Genomic DNA, 6981 nt, shown 5'->3' with positions numbered 1-6981 from the left:
TAATTGAGATTAGCACATCTGATGGATACAAACCACATCCACTAGCACAGTAAACCAAACATAAGAATAAAAATCCACTCAACAAGTGTCCATGGCCACAATGGTAACCCCCAAAAAGACAACAGATGGGGAGGTCTTCAGGGACACCGTGTCACGCCCCTGAGGAGAGATCACTGGCACCGCGCTGATTTTGTACCCACTCGATTCCCTTTTAATCTCAGATTCTATGCAAAACCAAAAGGAGGAAACAAATGAGCAATTTCTCAAATAATGAAATTATCCTGAAGGTCAACATGTAAATCATGCGCCGCATTTCTCTCAAACAAAATATTCCGTGAATCGCTATGCAAGCAAATCCTGTGAGCAGACTAAGAGGCTCTCCGATAAAGTTAGCCCTCCAAGCCCCACAAGTCCTGATATAGCGATGCCTCAGGCCCACAGCAGATGGACATCTAGTATGAATGTGACATAGGGTCACTCGGAGCTGAGGTGGTCAGCCTGTGATTCGATGCGCTCGAAGGACACATGACACACGACGACAGCATGTTCAAATGGACTTGGTAACGACGATTTGAAGCTCCGATGACACTTTAGCAAAAACATTTTTAATATAAAGACATTATATTTCGCTGTGATGAAATATTCTAATAAATAATTGCATTGAAAAAAAAATCCAAAATCTTTGGTAAAAAGTGACTTATCTATTTTAAAAATATAGTAGAAGGAACTAGTAAAGTTACCTATAATAAATGATAAATAAATAATGTAAAAATCTTAAGCACCATAACATTTGAGATGAGAATCATGAGATGATGAGAGGGTTCTGAACTTTGGGCCATCCTTCAGTCATCTTGTTGATCCCAGATGGAGAGGACGAGGGAATTCCTGGTTCGTGGAGATAGCGAATCGAAGAGCGTTTCGGCGCTGGAGGTCCGGCCACACCGCGCTGGTCTCGCCGCTAGTTTCTTCGAAGCCTTGGCTCTTCGAGGCATCCGAGTGGACAGCATCCAGCGTGGATCTCTCACCTGCACCTTCACGGTCCCTCCCAGACTTACGGTCAGTTCCTGATTGCCTTATGATGAGGGCCTCGTGACTTCATGAGATCAAAAAGATGGAAACTTTCTTTGATCCATGACCCATCTGTGTATGAATAACATATCAATGGTTTCTTTTATTTTTCATTTTGCAGGGTGTTGACGGGAACTTGTCTGCTGGTGCGATAGCAAACCTAGTGGATGAGATTGGAGGGGCCGTCATACTTGCTGATGGTCAGCACACCAAGGTCTCCGTCGACATGTCCATCTCCACATGTCTGCGGCCCGGATCCATGTAAACTTGTTAACTTCTCCTCCCTTGTTGGCATAATTTTGCTTTGAATTTATTTTGATATTCAACTCTTGATTTCAATCAGCAATTCAGCAATTCAGCATGTATTAGAAACCAAATCCTCATAAACCAGATTATATCTAGAACAACAAGAGAAATAGATCATTTGCATGCTCTTAACTCCATTTCCTTTATATCGATTTCAATTTTGGCTTTAAAAAGGAAATATTTGCTCTTTTTGACTGTGGTTATCTCTCTCTCTCTCTCTCTCTCTCTCTCTCTCTCTCACACACACACACACACACACACACACATAGAGATCCCTTACTTGCTGGAAGTTTTATTATAAGTTATGATTAAACATGTGTTTGCTTTCTACAGATATATTTTGTAAATGGAATGGTAGTGGTACTGATGTTTGCTCATCTCTATATTATTCAGGCTTTCATCTCTTGTTGCACAAGCTTCTCTCATATCATCTCTCTCTCTCATAGTTTGTGAGCAGGATGAGTTGGAGATCACGGCCAAGGTTTTGGGCCACAAAGGAGGCTACTCTGGAACTTCCGTGCTAATGAAAAACAAAGCAACAGGAGATGTTGTGGCTGAGGGTCGGCATTCTTTGTTCGGTAATCTTCTAAGCAAGATTTGATTGTTGATTTCTGAAATCAATTTATTGAACCTTGTGTACACTCCTTTATAATTAAGATGACAAGGGAGCAGTTTGATTATGAATACATAAATAACACTTTCAGAAATCCATCTCCATGGATGTCCTTCTCCTTTTATAATTAATTTATGAACAAGTCTTTGTCTCTGATGAAGTCCCGGTTCACAAACTTATGTATTGGGCTCCCTAATCCCTCTTTTCCCCGAAATCCAGCTCCATGCTGTCCTTCACACCACCACATCATCATCCTTACATTAGTTACCGAAAAGATCAACTCTATGGAAGTCACTGCCAGCTCTGCGCTCCATTTCTAGTTAGGGCTTCCAAACTGATGCTTCCCAATCTCTCTTTCCCTAGAGTTAATTGCAGAGCTCGAGCTTCTTGCAGGTCATTACCTCAAAGTGAGTGAAGGTAGTCTCCATGCTGGGCCTAGCTATTTCGTCCTTCATAATGTCGATCATGAGGTCATGTCTGTGGCCATTGTTCCCCTTTCACTGGCTCATTCCTCGACCCAGTTTTTCTCTAGAATTGTTCAGATAGCTATTTCTCTTTCCATTGCCTATTGGAAAACCTCTGGATTTTTCTTAGTGTTTGTGAAACTCTGATAACCAATTAGCTATACGGATATGTTAGTGAGGGCTATTACATTAGAATCCAGATTGGACTAACCAGATTAGCAGGAGACTCCTTTTTACTGACTTCATGCAGTTTTCAGCCTTATACAAATTATCCTCCCAAATGAAGGTGACTTGCTAGTGTTACCTTTAGTTTGAGGGAGGATTCAATTGTTTCTTCATGGGATTTAGCCAGAATTGAATTCTGCCCTCTGATTATCTATAAATCTTTAAACACAGTCATCCTTTTTATGGGGGTGGGTATTTGATGTGCCACCCATAGTTGGGGAGGCTTTGGTTGATGTTGGTTACTATGGTGGTAAGTTGGTGATGGCATGGGGTATGACCCTGTGGTGGATGACCACTTTCCTCACTCCTTGGGCTGCCGAGGCTTATTTATGATATCTACTTGCTATGAGAATCCTTCTTGGAGCTGCTGAAGGAGTGGTGCTCCTAGCATGAACAGCATGATCTCAAGGTATTAGTTTGAATCATCTTGTTTTCAAAATGTTTGTTGTTTCTAAATCATGATTCTGTCTACACCAAGCGTGGTTCAACTGAATATTTGCAGCATATATTATTTTGCCTTTTCCCTTTGAAGCCTTTACAATTGGTAGTAAGTATATCGGAGTTGTTTAAACAAGGATTTTCCTGTAGAGGGTCCCTAAAACAGAATGATTTAGGGCTATTGGAAGTCGTATGTCTGGACTTCACCCTGGCAGTGCAATTGGGCTTTTGATATCACCAATCATCATGGGAAGGTCTGGATTCTGGAACATTTTGACCTTTGATGATATTTGGATTATTTGCGTTTCTTTGAGTATTGGTATAGCTCTCTGCAGCATGAAGCAGTCCAGAGAGACATTCCCAAATATTCAAGTATGAGCTGCAAGGCACCATTGCCTCATAAAAGAAATTTGAAATTCCAGGGTATTCCCTCCTTTTGAGGAAATTACTCCACGAGATGCCAACATGGGCTTTGGCTTCTGCAAATGCTATGCACAGCGGGTTTTTACCAGCTTTGGCTACTGGATGCCCTCTCTACTTCAACATGTTTTTTTGTTATGCTTTGCTGATGCCCTTTACTTAAACCTGGTATTCTATATTTTTTCATTTATGGTGTGCTGGAGTGAATGTCAAAACGGCTGAATGCTGGAACACTGACCCTAGCAGTGAAATCAATCGGCAGAGAGTTTTGTAGAGAAAATGGGCTTTTTAAAGGGTCTTTAGTACTCACTTCTCTCATGTGTGGCCTTGGCTCTTTTGGCATCTATTCCCCACAAGAGGCAAGTTACATTTTCATAACAAGATTAATATATAGCTCTTCTAAGGTTCTCCACTGCCTGGGCGCAGACATTTTTTATTGTTATCTTACAGAGAGTCTGCAAATTCAACATTCATCAGCCGAGAACAAATGAAACCATACCATAATTAAGTTCAACAACTCTATGATACCAAACAGAGCAGGGCTCATGAAAATTCTGACTGTATAATATAAGGGATACTGAAACTATTTTAAGTGTTTAGCCCAGAAGCCCACAGGTTCCACTCAGTCAGACAAAGAACATGAGGCGGACTTTGATAGAGAACCAATGCTGCGACTATGAGAATAACTTTCCCTGGAGTATCTCCTGCTGCTGCTCCTCTTTGAATAACTTTATTTTCAAAATCTTGTTATCTACAAACTTTGGTTCATTTCAAATGTGGCTCAACCTATAGATGTGTCTATATTCAAGTATATCAAAACTTAAAATGATTGGGTTAAAATTTTGACTAGATGGTTATAAATAATAATGATGCATGAAAGTGCCTTTTTATATGAATATAAAGCGAAACCAATGCAGATCTGGGAACCGGATGATGTACAATGATGTATGTGACATGAGATTATAAGAATCCCGGGTGAACATCATATGAGCGATCTGATGTAAATCAATATCGTGGGGAGATTTGAGCACTGTAAACCACGACTCTTTATACTTTAAGATCATACCATTGGGTTATCCAATGGTTGACGATGGTTATAAATTTTTAAAATAATTTTTTTTTAATTAAATAAGTTATTTTTTAATTAAATAAGTTATATTTATAGTTTTTTAATAAACATGAACTTCGACTATTACACTTTACATTTGGGAGAAAAAAATGGATTTTTTTTAAGGTAGAATTGCCAAAAAAACCCCCAAACTTTGCCATATTGCCAAAAAAAATCCCCATAGTTTTGCAATACCCAAAAACCCCTTCCTTTTATACTCCATGATTTTCAAACCCCCAAAGTACGTAACGTCATTAAACGGAGTGTTTTTAAATTTTTATGAATGAAAATGCCCTTGCATGCGAAGTCGTAGCGCACTCATTTCAGGAGTGTGAGAGGAAGTAGGTGGGTTTTTTCTTAGGGCTACATTTGCTTGTCTTCTCTCAACTAGCGTCTCCGTACCATTTGTCTTCTCTTAACTCTCGCTCCGCTCTTCCTTTCCACCGATGCCTCGAAGGAGAACTCCCAGCGCAAGTATTCAGGCATTTCATCACTTTGCAGTCTAAAGTATTGATTATGGTTTTTTGTTAATTATTCTGTTATGAAGAGACATTTTTCGGTTTTGTTTTGTGATTTTGTTTTTTTCTTGGAAGACATCAAGCCTGCGTACGGGGATCTGATCGGGTCAGGGGTTTTGTTAGTCCCAGTAGGGAGATCTCTCGCTAGAGTGTTTGTTTTGTTTACATTTTCGTCACTAGTATGCGATCGAAAATGGTTTTTTCGATTGTTGTGATTTGTGTAATGTTTATAATCTCGCTTTACCCTTTCGACTGATATGGTTGAAGTTGTAGAAACTAAAGGTCTACGCTTTAAATAATGAGCTTTTACTCGTTTAAGTTTTTGTCGTTTCCGTTTAACTATTTGTATCTCTCGCTTTAATAATATAGTTCTACATAGCAAATGATATCAATGTTTAAGAATTGAGAGTTCTATCGTTTAACAACTTATAATTCCGCTTATCAATTTGTGAATCACCGATGTCTAAATGTGTTGTGTATCATGTCGCAGCTTGTGATTACGGTAGTCGATCTAGTTAATGGGCGATGCTACATGACACCGTGAGTAGGGAGACGTGGTCGAATTGAAAGTTCGCATGATCCTCGGCACTCGAGATCATCCAAAGGACAGATGTCGCGACGATTCTATCGAGTTGGAGCTGTATTCCAAGAACGAGCCCTTCTTGATTCTCCGCTGCAAAAGTACTGATAGCCGCGACTAATAAATTCGGGATCGGGGAAAGCATGCCGACTTTCAGGGCTCAAGATGTGACCCTCGTTCTTGATGCGCTGCGATGGAGGCAGCAGATCGTGTTTCAGAAGAAACACGCTCGACTTTCAAGAGAGGTATTTATCGAAAACGTACGAGAGACGCGAAAGACTCCGTCGGGAGCAGCTCTTCAGAGAACTTCGTTTGTTAGAGGGAAGAAGAAAATTTTTGTCAAACTATCGATGGTGTACTCTCCGGTACAATCCTCTTCCCAAATCGTCCCCGCTCCGGTTCCCTAATCGGATCGTTGATTATGTCGATGATCTACCGCCATGAGGCGATACGCGTGGGCGCAGACGACGGCACAAGTGCCTTATGGAGAACATTCCACAGCCGCTCGAGTCACGATCTAGATCGCGAGGGGAAGAAGACCAGCACCGGTATATTAAGGGTCAGCATTTCAGCGCTTAACATATGGTTTTAGAGCTGACCGGAACCGGAAAGAAAGTCCGTTTCTGCAAGATCTCAAGGATGTTGTGCTACGGTGAAAATACTACAGGAAGCAAGCTGACTATAGAAACGAGTTTGTCATCTCTCGAAGGAAAAGAGGTAATAATTAAAAACAATATATGTTTAACTAGTAGGCGTTAATGTTTAAAAAAATATTATTTACTCGTTTAACTTTGTTACATCTACTGCTTAAACCGTTTTCTTTAATGTTTAAATATTTTGTTCTCTGTTTAACCTAATAAGATATAACGTTTAAATATATAAGCTACATGTTTAAATATAGTTTTTATTGTTTAAACTGAATGATTTCGCTAAGATTGTTTTGGTTTCGCATGTTAGTTTCTGAGCTAGTTACGGCGAATCGTCGATGAAGAAATATTTGTTCGCCAGACCATCGGTTGGATGCTATTGCTCCGGGCACGCTTGCTCGAAAGGCAAGATGAGACTGGTAACCTATTAAAATCTTGCCAGCTCGACGCCTGCTCTCCTACTTCGACCTAAAACGCTGCAGCACGTTCCTCTAGGTCGAGAAGCCCTCGCTACCCTCTGCCCGACCATGGCGAGCCCCCTGCGCGCTAGGTAAAGATGTCACCGCAACTCTTCTGCAGGCTCGCGATTTTTGA

At 40.6% G+C, this 6981-nt stretch overlaps 1 pseudogene; it reads left to right on the top strand.

The window, feature by feature from the left end:
• The first annotated feature begins 779 nt into the window (after nt 1-779).
• Nucleotides 780-2036, top strand: LOC120273885 (annotated as a pseudogene).
• Nucleotides 2037-6981: the final 4945 nt, after the last annotated feature.

Source organism: Dioscorea cayenensis, chromosome 12 (assembly GCF_009730915.1).
Source record: "Dioscorea cayenensis subsp. rotundata cultivar TDr96_F1 chromosome 12, TDr96_F1_v2_PseudoChromosome.rev07_lg8_w22 25.fasta, whole genome shotgun sequence".
Lineage (NCBI taxonomy): Eukaryota > Viridiplantae > Streptophyta > Magnoliopsida > Dioscoreales > Dioscoreaceae > Dioscorea > Dioscorea cayenensis.
This window is presented reverse-complemented; position numbering and strand designations above follow the sequence as displayed.